The sequence below is a fragment of the Canis lupus genome, chromosome 17 (assembly GCF_003254725.2).
Source record: "Canis lupus dingo isolate Sandy chromosome 17, ASM325472v2, whole genome shotgun sequence".
NCBI classification, from domain to species: domain Eukaryota; kingdom Metazoa; phylum Chordata; class Mammalia; order Carnivora; family Canidae; genus Canis; species Canis lupus.
In genome coordinates this window covers 11,758,750-11,776,413 of record NC_064259.1, presented here as the reverse complement: position 1 = coordinate 11,776,413, position 17,664 = coordinate 11,758,750, and the positions used below count along the sequence as shown (strand labels likewise).

The following is a 17,664-nucleotide window of genomic DNA, read 5'->3' as shown; positions in this document are numbered from 1 at the left end:
CCTTTTCACTGCAGAAGAAGGCAGAGCCAACAGAAGGCATGGCCCCTAAACCACGGGAATGCTTTGGAGGATGGGGTAGTTAGAAAGAAAGGATAGGTTGCATGGGGTCTCCCTGGGCAGGGGCATTTGAGCAGGATCCACGGCTTCAGTGGCCAGGTGTAGCACCTGAGTCAGGGGAAGTGGCGAGACCAGGAGTAGGGCCCCGTGAGGTGGGGGTGCGTACAGGACAGTAAGACCTGGCCGGACTGCAGCAGAGGAGGACGGAGGTGGGGAGGCGGGGGGACAACCATGTGCCCGGCCAGTGCTCGCCCCTCGCACACGCTGTCTACCCCCATCTTCTCCATGGCAGCCCCTGAGGATCACCTTCCTCTCTGTGATTCCCAGATGAAGAACCAAGGGCCGCGGGGGTTGAGTAACTCACCCAGGTCACCCACAGCCAAACCACGGGCCCCTCTGTCATCTCTTTCTGTCTCCCAAGATGTGGTGTTGTAAGAAATAATGAGTCTCTGGGACCAAAGATCCTCAAGATCCTGCGTTTTGTCCTAAGCGGCTTTGAATCTTCCGAGGGCCTGGTGCAGGCCTGGGCACGCTGAGGGCCTCGGGACCAGCCGCCGACCACGGTTCGGATCCCGCCGTGGCCTCATCCTTCTGCTCGCAAGGCCCTCGGAGCATCATTTACCATGTGGGCACGGGGGGGGGGGGGGAGAGGGTTCTCTCCCACAGCTTTCTCAGAGGGGTCGACAGGTCTTTACCTGTGAGTCACAGGCGTGGTGTCAAAGGCAAGAAGACAGCAGGGTCCATGGGGCTGGGAGTTGGAAGATGCGAGCTCTGGCCCTTGCTCTGCACAGCCACCTGCTGAGCCTCATGCATGTCACTTTGCGTCCCTGCCTCTCGGCCTTGCCATCCAGGAATTGGGGTTTTAGGAAAGAGGATGTTAAGAAGATGGTATCTGAGAGTTGACAGGGCTGAGGTGGCACAGCATCTAGTGCTGAGGAGATGAGCCACAGAGGGGACTCGTGAGACTCCTGGGGGAACCAGGAGGAAAGTCACCCCCTAACCTGCCCAAGCCCAGGCCAAATCCAGATCACCAAGCAGAAGGCAGAGGCACAACCCTCACACCCAGCACTTGCTCTGCAAGGTCCTTCCCGTGCCTCTAACCCACACCAGCCCCTTTCCACCCAGGCTCTACCCCCTCCAGTCCCTACAGGAGACCCAGTACTCCAGGCCCTTCTGGCCTACGACCTCCACAGAAAACCTTGGGCCCCATCACAACACAGTGACACCAGAACCCCGGACTCTCTTCTCCCAGGAGAAGATGCCAGGTAGTCTTCCAGGGTCAGGAGCCCCTGTCCAGCCCTGAGATCACCGTCTATACCGCACGAAGGTGAGCGGCCCCCTATGTTCCGCGTCAGTGCCCTGCGCCTTTTCCTTCTTCAGCATTTCTCTGTCTTCTCTGGGCCTCTGTTTCCTCATTCATAAATTAAGACTTAGACTCCTTCTAAAGCCCCTTTCCAGTTCACAAACTCTTGTTGCTACTAGCACGAAGCTGGGAGAACCTGCTGGAATTGGTTGTTGGTATAAGAGGCTTTTGAGAATGTGGCTCAACCGGTAGTATGAGTGAATTCAGGGGCTCCCCGGCCTCCAAGGAAAGGAAAGTCCTTGGTGAACTTTCCTGGAAGGATCCCTGCGAAAGTCTTCCTGGGCACCAGAATCAGACCGACAGGCATCTCCTTACCCCCACCCACAGCTACTTTACTAAACGTGGTCTCTTTATAATTTCAAGTTCAAGTATATACCTGATGAGAAGAAAATGATTCTCTGCACATAAACTTATTTAAAAAAATTTTTTTAAATACCATTTTCTTCCTTTTGTGTTTCACGGGAAAGCCTTTGCAAGGCACAAGAAAGATTTTTTTTTCAAAAGATTTTTTACTTCGAGGTTAGTTAAACAGCATTTTCCCATAAATAAGCATGAAAGCGGCATCCCCTGGGCTGATTTCTTTCAGTTTATACGTTGACTACAATAACTTCCAATTCTATACATGATGCCAGCTCGGTTTGAATAACAACAACTAAAATATATTTTGAAAAAAAAAACAACAGTGCTTTAAAATGTACACACACAGCATTGGGCGAGCTGAGCCCCGAACAATTACAGGATTTTGAAATGATTTTCAACGTCTCTTTTTTATTTTTTTATTTTTTTATTTTCAACGTCTCTTGATTTCACACATCTTTGTCTAAATGATGGGTTGCTGTCAAGCTGTGTGATCCTGTTGATCATTTGGGGTTGTGTATCCAAGTGCAAATTATTTGTTTTAATTTAATCCTTTTTTCTACTGAAAATCTTACAGTCATGACTCTGGCGTTTCAGCCACAATGGGGGTGAATGTTGAGTTCCAAAAAAGAGGTTCTAACAATGTGAGACAGGGAAGGGCTTTTAAGGACTATGTAGACTTTACACAGAGGAGGAGACTGAGGCTCACTCGGAGAGGTCAAGGCTTGTCTGAGGTCACCAGCCGAAGACCAGGAGACTTGGACTCCTATCTTCCCGGAGAGTATGATTTCTCCTGTGGAAGCCTTCTCAAATCTCCAATCAGAAAATGACAAAATGCTCATGACTCTTGTCTTCTGGCTCCATTGGACCCAAGTGGTTACGAAGCTTTCCTCCTTAAGTTGATGTTTGGGACCTCTTTCAAATTGTCTTGGTATTTCCTGGTATTTCCAAACATCCACAGTTGTCTTTTATCAAAGTCACCAGCGTCGAGAGCCAGACACACTGCCCGTTCTGACCCTGGGTTTGTCCAGCTGTGGGGCTCAGAAGTGGTCGTGGGCAATTGTAGTCTGAGCAGTAGTCTGAGCCCCTCCGGAAGGAGATCTGGCCTCCCATGCATTTCAGCGTGGAAGTCTCCTCCACAACCATCCGCCAGCCAGTCAGTTCTTCTAGCAAGAAACAGAACAAGACCCAGGGAGTTGTTGTCTCTTGGAAGACAACTTCCCTGACTCTCTCTCCTCTCCACAGCCCGGGAAAGCGCCCCCTCTGTGAACACAAGGCCATGATGCCCTTCTGTGAAAGGCACTGGAAGGGTGGGGATGGAGGGACCAAGTCCTCTTCCCCGGGTGGGAAAGAGGCTTCCAGGTACAGGAAACGGTGATATGAAGCTAGAGGCCAAGCAAAGACACCAGGTGGAATTCAGTTTGGCTGCGGCCCAGGCTGTGGCCTGGCATGGTGGAGGCATGAGGCGGGAGAGGCAGACAGGAGGCAGATTATGAACAGCCTTGCCAACCATGTCAAGTTTGGATGATATCCCAGGAGCGATGGGGAGCTATTGAAGGATATTAAGTAACAAGAGACATAATCAGATTTGGGTCTTTTAAAAATGTATTTAGCTTTAAGTTGCCGAAGTAATGTGTGTGTGTAGGTGCTTGTGTGTTGTAACAAGTGAAATGAAATAAAAATGAATTAGGAGAAGCCGGCCTTTTGTCTCTCTTTCTCTCCATTCCTCCCCCCAACCCTAGATCACTGCTGTTAACCTGGAATGTATCCTTCCATGGCTTTCTCTTTTACCTCAACATTTATCTCTCTCTCACACACACGCACACACACACACACACACACACACACATGTACACACGGCGGGATGGGGGTACTACCCATGGATGCCAGTCCATAGCACTGGACCTAGGCCTCAATCTCTGTCTCTGTCTCTGTCTCTCTCCGTGGATCTCAATTTGTGGCGACCTAGATGCACTTGTGTATACGATTTCATATAAGTGAGGGTCATTTCAAACATGCCGGGTTGCCATTATATTTCATGCTTTCTTCTATTTTTTAGTCGATTATATTTTTGAGCAATGTGCATTTTAGGATTCTCCCCCTAGCGATTACGTGAAAAAATGACTGAGGGAAGCAAATGTGGAGGCTTGGAGGCAGGAGGCCGCTCTTGGCTCCAGCAAGGGGATGGGGTAGCCTGACTAAAGAGGTGGCTGTGGGACCGAGTCACTTAAGGCATGCTGTTGAGTTCCCCAGCGGATCACAGCTTAGAAGAGACACCCCTCAAATCCTGTGAGGTTGGATGATTCGGGAAAGAGAAAGAAGTTTTTTGGTTGCATGGAGCTGAGTTTTCTGGGCCACAGCTGGATCACCCTGTGCAGCTCATGGAAACTGAGCCTCACCTTCCGATCTACAAAACGGAGTAGAAAAAAAAAAAAAAAAAAAAAAAAAACGGAGTAGATCACTTCGGCCCCATAGGGTCTCTGTGCGGAGTCAATGAAGGGCTTGTATGGGAGGTGTTTCATCCCAGGACCAGCACCAAGCAGACTCTACTGGGTGAGTGGTTAACACACAAGCACTACTGCTCAACCCAAAGTAGCCAGGTGCTCACAGACTGGACCCCTTCCTCGTCTCCTCCACCCTTACCTGGGGCTGCCCACAGTGGAGACCCCCAGCACCTCTCAACAGATCTAGGTCTGTAGTAGGGCTGGCCTCAAAGGGATCGCAGGCAGCCAAGCAGGAACCTGGAATTTTACCAAAGTCCTTTACCCCGTTTGTTAGCTGAGGCCTGAGATCCTTTCCTCAGGACACAGGCAAATTCTAGGCCCACAGCCCAGGCCAGCTTCGGCTCACAAAACCTGAGAGGACATGCTCACTTCAGTTCCTTACCTGCATGCAGGATGGAACCCAGGTCTTTGGCTCATTGGGGGCGGGGCGGTGGAATGTGTGTCTTAAGAGCCTGAAGGGACAGGTCTCCGCTCAGGGTAGGCATGGAACAGAATCCAGCCAGGTAGCCACCTGTACCGTGTGTAGACAAAGTGTTCTTGGGAAGCCTGGGTCCTCCTTGGCCTATGTCTGGATTCCTGGTACCTACAAAGTGTTCTTAAAAAATAAATTAATAATAATAATAATAATAATAAAGTGTTCTTGGGAAGCCTGAGTTCTCCTTGGCCTATGTCTGGATTCCTAGTACCAGATGGAGGACAGGGTCAGGTTTGCATTCACCCAGAATTGCTAAAGAAATAGTGGTGAGAGGTCAGAAAGCATGACACCCACTGGGGGGAATGTGGTTAGGTGGTGGGCAGTGGGCTCTCAGGAGAACAGAGAGAGAATTCTCAGACTGTGTGAGAAATCCCCACATGGTAGAGAGATCTGGGGTCCGGGGGCCTTGTGGGGGGAAGAACAGGTGCAGGTCAGGGCATGTGGCCCTCGGCTCTGATGCTTCAGACTCCGACTTTGGTGATTGTCAATCAGCGGCCCCACCCCGGGGGGCTGGACGCCGATGGGGGAGATTCGGAAGAGAAACACCCTTCGATGCTGAAAGGCAAGACACACATGCACACGCACCCACACATGTACGCACAGCCCTGGCCTCCCCAGACAAGCAGAAGCAGGGGGTGAGAGGGAGAACGTGAGGTTGGAGAGACCAGAAAGGGGGGAAGAGGGACGGGGGGCAGACAGGGGAGGGTGATGAGGGGCAGAAAGGTCTCAAGGCTTCAGGAACTCCGGCCAAGGCCAAGCCCAAAGGGTTGGGCCTCCCGGGCAGCGTGGTGCGGGGAGGAGGTCTTTGCCCTGCCTGTGATTCACTCCGAGACGTGAACCCCTTCCCCTCACCGCCTCCCCACCCGTCCTCACCTTCTCGGTCTGCACGAGGCGACCACCCCGCCAGGAGGTCTCCCGCGCCCCCCCCCCCCCCCCACCCCAGCTCCCCGTTCTCTTTACGGCCACGCCTGCTTCGGGTGTGAACGGCTCCACGGGTCAGGGCGGCCACGGGGCCTCCAGGGCAGAACTGCCAGGGAAGGCCCGGGCGTCGAGGCGTTCTGGGAAGGCGTCCCACAGCAAGGGCAGGGAAAACCTGAGCCGGGCCTCCCTGGGGCCTCCGAGCCCCCAGGGCGGCGGCTGCGCCGGAGGCCGGAGCCCAGGAGCCCAGGAGCCCAGGAGCCCAGGGCAGCAGCCGGCCAGGCCCCCCCCCGCCCCCTCCGGCTGCAGACAGCCTGGCTCCAGGCCCACCTCCCGGTGCCCGGGGCCTGACATCTTCTGGGCAGAGCCGCGGTGCCCAGGGAGCCGTGCGGATGGTGTTAGTAAACACGCTTTCTTGCGCCCAGCCTGGCAGGGCCTGCGGGCAGCGGGAGGGCGAGGAGCGAGCTGGCAGCTCCCACGGCTGGGCAGGCCGGGCGGGCGGGCGGGCGGGCAGACAGCGGGGCGGGCGGCCCCGCACCGCCACCGCCGAGCGGCCCGAGCGAGCAGCTGCTCCCGTCGCCATGGAGACGGGGCTGAACAATGAGCAGCCGGAGGCGCGGCGCGGCCGAGCGCGGGGCCCTCGCTCCCGCCCCGCCGCCCTACACCTCCGCGGCCGCGCGCACGGCCACAGGCGCGGGCACACGCACTGGCACGGACGCGCGCACACGCAGGGCACAGGCGCGCGCACATGTACCGGCACAGGTGCCCGCACACGCAGGGCACAGGCACGAGCACGGCCACAGGCACGGCCACAGGCGCGCGCACACGCACCGGCACAGGTGCCCGCACACGCAGGGCACAGGCACGCGCACATGCACAGGCGCGCGCACACGGGCACAAGTGCACGCACACGCACTGGCACAGGTGCCCGCACACGCAGGGCACAGGCACGCGCACGGGCACAGGCACGGGCACAGGCGCGCGCGCGCACGGGCACAGGTGCACGCACACGCAGGGTACAGGTGCCTGCAGACGCAGGGCACAGGTCACGCACGGGCATGGGCACGCGCACACACGCAGGGCACACGGACGCGCGCACAGGCATGGGCACAGGCACGCGCACACGGGCCCCAGGCCTCCCAGCCAGAGGAGCAGCAGGACAGCGAGGGGGAAGCAGGGGCGCAGGGTCCCCCCCAGGCCAAGGCCAAGGAGGAGGAAGCAGAGGGCGAGAAGGGAGGGCGGGGGGGTCCCAGCGTCGCTGCCGCAGAGCTCGAGCAAAAATCGCACCATTTGATTCTGGCTAAAAATACGTTTTTAAAACCTAGCCAGCTTTGCAGAGGCTCACGTGGTGCCTCGGAGTCTTATATAACGGGAGAGCGAAAGGGGGTTTCTAATTAGCAAAAGGCATCTGGAAGCAAATCCCCCGATCCGATCCTCGGGGAGGGGCCGCTGGGACGGCCCCACGGAGCCGGAGGTCCCGGGAACCCAGAAGAATGCCTTTCCGAACGGACCCAAGCCCGTGTGGTTCCTCCTCGAAGCTACCGTGAAGGGAGGCCCGGAAGGTTCCGCCGCAGCCGGGCGCCGGGGAGCTGCAAGAGGCCGCCGGCGGCCCGCAGGAAGCAGAGGGAGGTTGTGTCCAGAGGCCCGAGGAGCCTAAGGGGACAGGCGGGGACTTGAGGGGCCGAGGGGGTGCGTGGGGTGCGTGGGGGCCGCTGCAGCAGGGAGCCGGGCAGGCCCTGGCTCCGGTGCTCCTGGCCTTCCGGGGCACCCCCTCGGGGCGCACTGGCCAAGAGAGATGAACAGTGAACCGCTGTCTTCCAGAAGGCCCTCGGGTCCCTGGGGACGGGGGCGGGGCCCACGGTGACCGCAGGTCATCTCCATCTTTTGAACAAAGTGTACACAGCCCTCACCAGCCAGCTTCCAGTCCCTCTTTCAGGCTCCCATCCTTGGTTTTACAATGAAAACCCAGGCCCGCTTGGGGATCCCGGGTGGCTCAGCGGTTTAGCACCTGCCTTTGGCCCAGGGCGTGATCCTGGAGTCCCAGGATCGAGTCTCACATCTGCTTGCTGCATGGAGCCTGCTTCTCCCTCTGCCTGTGTCTCTGTGTGTGTGTCTCTCATGAAGAAATAAATAAAATCTTTAAAAAAAAAAAATACTATGAAAACCCAGGTCCGGGAACATCAGGAGCCTTCCTGGACCACCACCCAAGGACAGGCAACCTCATCCCAATTTCCATCAAGTTCTTCACCTCCTCGGAGCCTGCCTTGCCTGATCTGGAGCAGGTAGGTGCCTGCTAGACCCTGGTAGTAGAAAACACAGGACCATCTGAGACTTGGCCTGATTCGTGTGAGAGCGAAAAGGGACATCTTAGGGATTTTGGTGTCCACCTCCCCACTGCCCTATTCAGAAAGGATCTACTTTAAAGATCCCAGCAGGTGAATGCTAGAGCTGCAAGGGGAACCACCTGGGGTCTCACATCTAAGCAGTGCAGGGAGAGAGGATGGAAGGGGGGGGGTGGTATGAGAAAGGATGAATAAGGCAGGACTTTGCTTTGGTTTTAAAGATCAAGGAGAAAGGAGACAAGGGAAGCAGCACTTGGCAAAGGGGAAGGGGCTAAGGAAGAAAAAGGAAGACCGTGTGGGAAGAGGTGTCCCACTAATAAATCTCATCAATGGAATCGTGTTCTAGCGGGTTCCAGCAAACCCACTGAAGCACAGCTGAGAAATCCTGAAGGCCCCACCCTCGGCTTCACAGCATCTGATACTATAGGCCACCAAAGGTAAAATGTAGGAGAAGGAAGGAATGAGCACTAGGACGGAGCCAGAGCCCCTCCCCAGCTGCCCTCTGCCCGGCATCTCGCTGGAAAGTTCTGGGAGCCCTAGGAAGCCATCTGCGCTGGCTCAGAAGTGGCAGAGAGGGTATTAAAACCACGAAAGGAAGGATCAGAGAGAGACTGTCTCCCCCTCAAGAGCCACTTTAGTAGATGAAAAAAGCCAGGCGATTTTTAATCATCACAAATTGTTTGAGCTTCTGGTTCCATGCTCTGAAGCCTGGGCGGCCTCTCGGGCTGGCTGATGCTGGCAGGTCTCCGGTGGTCTGAGCTGTGCCGGGCAAGAGCCCACCTACCTCTTCCTCCCCACTTCCTGGAACCCTCGGCCTGTCCTCCCAGGTCCCCTGGCAGAGGCCAGGCCAGCTGACCTCGCTTATCTAAGGAAATCTGACAAGACTCCGGCCCTTGGGGTATGGCCGCTGGCAAAACATATGGTGCATCGTAAATAGGACTTCCTTTTAGGAAATGAGCCGTTGTAATTAAATCCCCATTCATTTTTTTTTTTTTTTTGTAACATACACACGGAGACAAATAGATCTTTATCCTTTGTAGGCACAGAAGAGAAATAGCTTGTGCAGGACAGAGATTCTCTGGTGTCAAGTGTTATCAAAGGCTTCCTAGATCCAGGTGGAGTGAGAACTTTGAATTCTTAAACCCAGCCGCTGGCCTCAGTGGGCAAGTGGCTCTCTTTTGCTCCCTCCAGAAGAAGGGAGGGAACGTTCTGGAATGGAAGAGTGCATTGGCTTAGAATTTGCAGGGAGGAAGCTACCTCTCCTTCCCATCCCACAGCCCTACAACAGAGTGAGCTCGGGAATAAAGATTAAATTAGATTTGTTTCAATGGGGTTGAATTTGATTCGGTTCAACCCAAAGGAACACTGGCTGGGAGTTGTGCATGGGTCTAGGCATCAGGGAAGAGGAAAAAACAAGGTGGCTCCCTGAGGGCCCTGGGGGAGGGGTGCTGGCCAGTACCTGGGCTCAGTTCCACTGGGGGAGCTGCAGGGCCTCGGCTTGTTCCCTCTGGGCCTGGGATGGCTTGGGGGTGACAGGGAAGGCTAGATTTCCATCACAGAGCCCTGAGCAAGCACACCCAGGGAGAAGCAAAGGTGGATACAGAAAACAACCAAGGTCCTGTGTCCTGTCCAGTACCAGAGTCACAAGTGTCGTGCGAGACAAGGTATAGAAATGAACAAACAGGCCATCCTGGCTTTAGGAACCAACAACACATAATACTCATTTCCTCGCAAGTGGAATGTTCTTTCTCGAAGTCATCAAAGGGCTGTAGGCAAAAGCAAAACAAACAAAAACCCCAAACTAAACTACAACTGTTTCTTGGTTTCCGAATAGCAGGTGAAAGGCGCTGAGTTCTTTGGTGTGAGGGTCTCCGAGGTGAAGGCGATCCAGGGTCAGCCCCAAGCCACTTGCAAACCCTCAAAATTGCAAATACCGTGGGGCCCTTCCCTGTACTTCTAGCTTTGAAATCAGTGGAAAACCACAAAGCTTCTTTGAGATGCAAATGTTGTGCGCTGGGCTGGGCGAACAATTCTGATCACTATCTACCCGGGGCCGCTTTCTGTAGGGCTTTTTGGCTGGTTGACCCCAAGGAGGCTAAATCACAGGTACCAAGGCTTCACACAAGGTAAGAAGTGTGAAAGGCCATTTGGCAATAGCACAGAAAGTGCCAGGGAAAAGGCAGCTCCATCTGGCGTGATCGGGACAAGCTTTAAGTCCCAGGAGCAGAGATCAAGATCCGTGGCTTGGCGGTGTTCGAATCCTGACGCCAACATGTAATAGCTGTGTGACTTTGAGCCAAGTGCCTAACCTCTCTGTGCTCCAGTTTCCTCCTCTGTAAGACAGGGATAAAAACAGTGCAGTGCCTTTCTCCCATGATTGTTGAGAAGATTGCATAAATTAATATCTGTAGAACAGGGGCGACAGTGCAGGGCATGGAATCAGGACTTTGAGAGAGCAAATGGTTTAAGTAGTTGTACGGAGACTGGGAAGGTGGGGGTATAAGGAGGGAAATGCTGTGTTCATTCTTGGCACCCTGAGAGATTTCAAAAATTAAAGTTTCCTTGCAGTTCTTGTGGTTCCAGGATAAAAATAGACCCCCTCAGGCAGGGACAAGGACATCCCAGAAGGAGGCCAAGCATCAGCCTGGCAGTTGAACTAGATGACCTTAGAGGTCCCTTCCAGCCCTGACATTCTGTGTCTGTCATTTGGCTCCGTGAAGAGGGGAGCACCCTCCCAGTGCTCCCTGGGCTGTGAAAAGGGAAGCAAGAGCGCAGTGGCTGGTGCTCCCTGACCCATCCTGCCAGGAGGGTCCTCCCAGCATGGCCCATAAACCTCCCTGGATAACACCGAACGGATCACTCGGAAGGTCTGGGCCTTGCGGTGCATCCTGACTCCTTAGTGAGGCAGGGGTGAACAACAGCAGTCTTAGTTTTTCTCTCTCTCTCTGTCTCTCTCTCTTCACCATCTTCTCAGGTACCTTCACTTAAAGATTCGGGAACTGCAGCCTGATACCTACCCAGCATCACATGCAGCCACTCACGGGCTAAGCTCAGAATCCCGGGTGTCGCCTGCACCCCACCCCGTGAGCTCGGTAGCCTCCATGTCCTGCTCCTGTACAGTGTGCAAAGGGCTTTAAGTAGGGGCACTTGGGGGGATCCCTGGGTGGTTCCATAGTTTGGTGCCTGCCTTTGGCCCACGGTGTGATCCTGGAGACCAGGGATTTAGTCCCACGTCGGGCTCTCGACATGGATCCTGCTTTTCCCTCTGCCTGTGTCTCTGCCTCTCTCTCGGTGTGTGTCTTTCATGAATAAATAAATAAAGTCTTAAAAAAAAATAAGTAGGGGCACTTGGGTGGCTCAGTCAGTTGGGCGTCTTGCTCTTAGTTTTGGCTCAGGTCATGATCTCAGGGCCCTGAGATGGAGTACCCAGGCTCTATACTCAGCAGGGGTGTCTGCTTCTCTCACTGCCCTTCCCCCTCTCACATGCATGTTCTCTCTCTTTCTCTCTCTAAAAATAAGTAAATAAAATCTTTTCTTTAAAAAAGGGGAGCCTTCAAGTAGATGATCCTGTTTTGCCCCAGAGCACATACCAGTGGGCCCATTTTACAAAGAAGTAAACCAAGGCACGGAGACGTTAAGTGACCTGGTGCATAGTAGAACTGGGATCCAGGCTCCTCTGGCTGTGGCCTTCCCTACAGCTCTCCCCCAACACCCCTGTCCCCCCTTACCCCACCCCTCATCCCCCACACTCATTGCCTTCTCCCCGTTCACACCTGACCACGGCCACACTGTCACTGCATCCTTGTCTGTCCCCCTACCTCCAGGACTGGTTCCGTCCCTAGGAAATCATACTTCTCTCTCGGGAGCAGCTCTTCACACCTCCCTCCCATTCCCCCCTACTTTGCATTGAACAAAACAGCAGTTTTCACATGGATAATTACACTCTGCATCCGCTTAGCACTTGCGACTCCACTCCCTACAGCACTTTCCCACCTCCTGTGGGTTCTTCGGAGCAAGCCCGCAGGACCCACCGTGTCCTCCTTGTCACCCCACGCAGGAAAAGGGCCCAGAGAAATGGGGGGCTGCTTCCAGGTCGGCGCAGTAACTGGGGACAGATCAGGAAAGAGCCCAGCGGATGTCCCATCCCGCTCTCAACTCCCAACCCCAATGCGTCCCTTTCCTACCAGGGATGGCCCTTCTCTCTCAAATATGTATCAGGATTCCCTTTAGAGAAGAGGAAGATCATTTTAAGTTTCGGAAATGTCAGATGGGCCAATCATCACGGGAGGAAGAACGTGGTCCGGAGACAGTCGTGTCCACACTGGTCTCGGTTTTGCTCTTTACTCCATGTGACCGCGGACGGGGGTCTTCTCTGCAAGCCTCGCTCCTCACCTGCGGGACGCCGCGGAGACCCCCAGAGACCCCTTCCAGCTTCCATCGTCTGTGGTCTCACCTTCGGATCCGACCAGCCGAAGATGGGCAATTTCCCCGTGCTTTGGAGACACGCAGAAAGCAGCAGAGATGCACGCGGAAGGAGTATTTGGGGAAGGTCACCCTTGACCTAACCTTCTAGTTTTCCGTGAAACCGTCTCAACTGGAATGCCAGGTAAATGATTAAAACGTGAGCGGGCATTGTTCTGGCTTTTTTCATGATCCAGTCATTTAATCCCAACACCGCTGTGTGAAATGTATTCCTGTTTGCATGGGGGAGGCCCATAGGTTTTTAATTCTTCTGTGGGAAACAAAGGCCCTCATTCACTAAACAGTAACTCAAGAGGGTCGTTTCTACTCTTACCAGTCAAAAAATGTTGTCTGGCCACGAGATCTCATCATCGAACTCAAGAGGCAAAAGAAAGCTCTTTTTACACTGGGTCCCTTTCATACGTGGTAAAGCTCGTGTTTGCATTTTCCTCTATGAATAAGGTCTCGGGTTTATTTTATAGAGAAATACATCAAGCCAGAGGTTTTAATGACAAGATAATGAGCAGAGGAGGACTCTATTTGCTGCAAAAGGATTTGTGTTACAGAAAACAAAGTGACTTTGCCATTTGTTTTTGGAAGAAAGACTTCGCAGCTCCCTTCAATAGCCAGCCGGGAAGTGACTTCACACGTACATAGGACAAATTTCTATCCAATTTACGCAAGTTCCCAGAGAACACTCCCTTCGTTCCCGGAGGAACACGTAGATGACATCTAATTTATAACCCAGGAGTTGTGATACAAATTTATTCATGGAAGACAAATATGTCATCTTCAAAAGGCTCCTGAAAGATAGAAGATGGAATTATGTTCCCAGGGAGGACCGGAACATAAAAGGTTGGTTGGCCAGCCGTTTGTCTTCTTGCCTCTTCCATTCAAGCCAGGACACCTATTTGGTTAGGGCTCATTAGTTTGCAAGGCACTGTGGGAAGTTGGGGGGGACCGGCCCACCCAGAGACGTGAAACTGCCCCCCAAACGCTGCCCCTGCCCTCCACTGGCTTGCAGTTTCATCAGGGAATCTGCTAACTGCATATGTGCCTGAATTACAGTGAAGAATGAAGCCTTGAAAGAGGTCACAACAAACAACTACAAAAATTCCAAGGAGTAATCACCACTGATTGGATCTTCCAGGAATGTTTTTTAAAAAATTAGGGGGCCTAGGGGCACCTGCGTGGCTCAGTGGTTGAGCTCAGGTCCCAGGATCAAGTCCCACATCGGGCTCCCTGCAGGGAGCCTGCTTCTCCCTCTGCCTGTGTCTCTGCCTCTCTTTCTCTCTGTGTTACACACTCTCATCAATAAATAAATAAAATCCTTAAAAAAAATTTTTTTCATGTGGCATGAGGCACATTCACGACGTCATGCGACTATCGCCACTGTCTATTTCCAGAAATGTTTCATCATCCCAAACAGAAGCTTTGTACCCATTAGACATGATTCCCATCCCCTTTCCCCCCAGGCCAGCCCCTGGTTACCTCTATTCTGCTTTATGTCTCTACATGAGTTGCCTGCTCTGCGTACTTCATATAAATGAAATTGTGCAACATCGGTCCTCTTGTGTCTGGCTTATTTTATCTAGCAGAATGTCTTCAAGTTTCACCCCTGTTGTAGCAGGTTTAGAACTCCCTCCCTTTTTTAATATTGAATAGTATTCTATTGCTCTCTGTACCACATTTTGCGTATCTACTCATCTGTTAGTACTTCATTTCATGTTAACTAATTTTAATTTAAATAGTCACATGTGGCTGAGGGCTACCGTATTGGACACTGTAGATTTGGAGGATTTGGGCACGTCTGTGTGTGCTTGGGGCGGGGGGGGGGGTGTCTCTGAGACAGAGGGAGAGGCAGAGAATGCTCCCACAGGCTTGCACACACTCGGTGGGAGGGCTGGTGTTGGAATGAAGAGCATTCAAAGGGAAGGAATTCTGGTGAGCACAGACTCAGGGGGGAAGATAAGACCTTTAGAAAGGAGGAAGATGCTGGCAGCTGGAGTATAAGGTATGTTAAGAAAGGGAGAAAACAAGGCTAGAACGAAAGGTTTAACTGAATCAGAAATTGTTTTGAATACGAGTCTAAACATGTGAATTATTTCAAAATGAACTGTTTCCATGTGAATGGTTGCAGTATTACCTGCATCTGCAAATCCTTCAAATCATCATTCCTGCTGTTATTTTATATTCAGGATCAAATGCTGGACAAATAAACTTGCAGGACTACATGTGAGAAAAAATAATGTATATAGAAGTTCCAGGGGCGCCTGGGTGGCTCCGTCGGTGAAGCATCTGCCTTCGGCTCAAGTCATGATCCCAGGGTCCTGGGATTAAGCCCCAAGTTGGGCTCCCTGCTCAGTGGGGAGTCTGCTTCTCCCTCTGCTCTAATCCCACTCGTGCTTCTCTCTCTCTCTCCCTCTCTCTCTCTCTCTCTCTCTCCCCCACCTCAAATAAACAAAAATCTTAAAAATAATAAAATAAAATTCCAGGCTAGGAAAGTAGATAAATTAGACAGAAATTGCTAAAGTTGGAGCAGAAAACAATCCTCACTTCACCAAAGGATTCATTAGACTTCCTTTACATACTCTGCTCCCTTAAGGCACTAAATATGGGATTTTGATTCATAAAAAAAAAAAAAATGCATTTACAACTTTTCCAGACCCGCAGTGGCAGCACCAAGCAAAGCACCCCCAGAGCACCGTTGTTCCTTGCAGGGCCTAAATGCAGTATGATGGTCTCCAGATTGAAACCGGAGTAGTGGAAAGAACTAGAGCTTGCAAGCTGAGATCTCTTCCTTGAGAAAGTGAACTTCACCAAAATGCAATTTCCTCATCTGTCAAGTAGAAAAATTCATAGCAGTCTTGCTGGCCTAAGACATACAAGGCCTTAGAAACACCCAAAAAATGGCAGATGGAGAGAGATGGGAGTCTTTGAGATTCTATCATTTACAAAACAACCAAAAACAGACCCAAAGGGACAAAATGTTGCCAGGGCTCAGGGCATCTTGTGGGGTACAATTTAATGTGGAAAAAGACAATAGACCCCGGCCAAAGTTTTACTGCCTCACTGAGCCTCCTGGGAGTGGCTGTAAAGCCTCTCTTCCCTGCCCCCATGTGGGGCTTCCATTCCGTGAGCTGCCTGCTTCTTAGAACTTCAGGCTCAGATGTGCAAGGGTGAGGAGCAGTCAGGCCAAGTGAAACAGGAAGAACACAAATGGAAACACCAGATATGCCTGCTGGATGGGGCCCCGGGGGCAAGAAGATTCAGGGTGCAGATCGAGATAGAAATGTCAGGCACTCAATAACGGCCAATGGTAGGCACAGGAGAGGCTCCAGGACCTCAGAAGGCATGAGTTCATGGGCCCAGCAAGAAGGGCTACCACGGTAAATATGTAGGGATGCTGGAGACTGCATCATCCCTTTATTTTACAGATGTGGAAACTGAGGCTCAGGCCCAGGAAGTGACTCCACACACAGGCAAAGCAGACTCACAATTCCCATTGCACACTCTTCCCTCTGCCTCAGGAAAATGCAGAGTAGTTTCAACTCCTTGGAGCTGGTCAGACCCACCTTGCATCTCTGTGCTAGGTCTTTCCAAGGCACCATTACAGTTGACCCTTGAACCACACGAGGGTTAGGGGCACCAACACTACCCCCCCACAGCACCCCCACACCACCCCCCGCCACCCAGCTGGAAATTTGCATATAACTTTTGATTCCCCTAAAACTTAACTAGCAACCGGTTGTTGACTGGAAGCCTTACCAATAACAGAAGCTGTCAGCTAACACATATTTGGTATGTTATATGCATTCTGTACTGTAATGTACTGATAATAAAGTGAGTCCAAGAAAAGAACATTTTATTAAGAAAATCATAAGCAGGGGGTGCCTAGGTGTCTGAGTCAGTTAAGCATCCGATTCTTGATTTCGGCTCAGGTGGATCTCAGGGTTGTGAGTTCGAATCCCATGTCAGACTTAAGATTCTCTCTCCCTCTCTTTCTGCACCCGCCCTTTAAAAAGAAAAAAAGAAAGAAAGGAAATCACGAGGAAGAGAAAATGCATTTATAGTACTGTGCCATAAAAAAAAAATCTATATAAATGGATCTGTTCGGTTCTAGCCCCTGTTATTCAAGGGTCAACTATACTTTGAGTAAGAGCAACCAAGGATTCCCCCCAGGAAACCCTGATCTTCACTCATAGTTCCAGGACCCCCTGACTCAGTGTTGGAAAAACAGCATAAGACCTTAGCCCTGACTGGGGACTGTGGTGGCAGGTGCCAGACGTTAGCTGAAAATCAGTATATTCAGGAAACTAACCCAGAGAAAGTGTGGGGAAATAAGGCAAATAAAGGAGCTCCTAAGGGTAACAACACTCCACTACCACCACCAGTGGATCACAGATCACAATTCGTGTGTACGGGTGTATGTGTCGGCAATCACAAATTGCATTTGGATGGTGGTTTCTACATTTTAAAATATTTTCAGGGGGTCCCTGGGTGGCTCAGTCAGTTAAGTCTCTGCCTTTGGCTCAGGTCACAATCTCGGGGTCCTGGGATCAAGCCCCACATTGGGCTCCCTGCTCAGTGGGGAATCTGCTTCTCCCTCTCCCTCTGCTGCTCCCTGTGCTCGTGCTTTCTCTCTCTCATGCTTTCTCTCTCTCAAATAAATAAATAAAATATATTTTTTTAAATAAAGCATATTCTTATCGACTCTATTGCTTGTTCCATAGAATGCATTCGTATCTATGGAACTTGTAATATTCCTTCTTCTTTTTTTAAAACTCAACCCCAAATTGGTCCCATCTTTCATCATTCTCTGCCTTCATATAATTCGCAGTGTCCATGCAAACTGAGTTACTTAATACCTCCACACCTTTGTTCTCTTATTTTCTGGAATGTCTTCCTGCAAGAGTGCTTTTCCCCTGAATACCTGCCTCCTCCTTATCTGTGAGATAAGTGCTGCTTCCTCCAGGGAGTGCTCCCTCCTGCTTGCCAGCACCCAGGTCTACACTCCCAGTTTCTCAGGGCAGGGATTCCACTGGACTCGTGTCTATACCAACCCCCACCCCATGCCTGGCACAGTGGTTGGCATAGAGCAGGTGCGTCACAGGGTTCTGACTGCCATGGAAGGGGAGGCCCAGAGAGGCTGGGTGATTTGCTTGACCTCACAAAATAAATTCACCC

General features: G+C 52.1%; 1 long non-coding RNA gene across 2 annotated transcripts; it reads right to left on the bottom strand.

The window, feature by feature from the left end:
• Positions 1–1,985: 1,985 nt before the first annotated feature.
• On the bottom strand, positions 1,986–6,179 carry LOC112664798 (uncharacterized). Of its 2 annotated transcripts, none has more exons than XR_003139993.3 (3): positions 6,005–6,179; positions 4,664–4,876; positions 1,986–3,326 (listed from the first exon to the last, which is right to left on the bottom strand). It is a non-coding gene; the product is annotated as an uncharacterized LOC112664798 (long non-coding RNA). The 2 variants fall into 2 exon arrangements; XR_003139994.3 differs by having other exon boundaries at positions 2,008–2,943; positions 6,005–6,176.
• Positions 6,180–17,664: the final 11,485 nt, after the last annotated feature.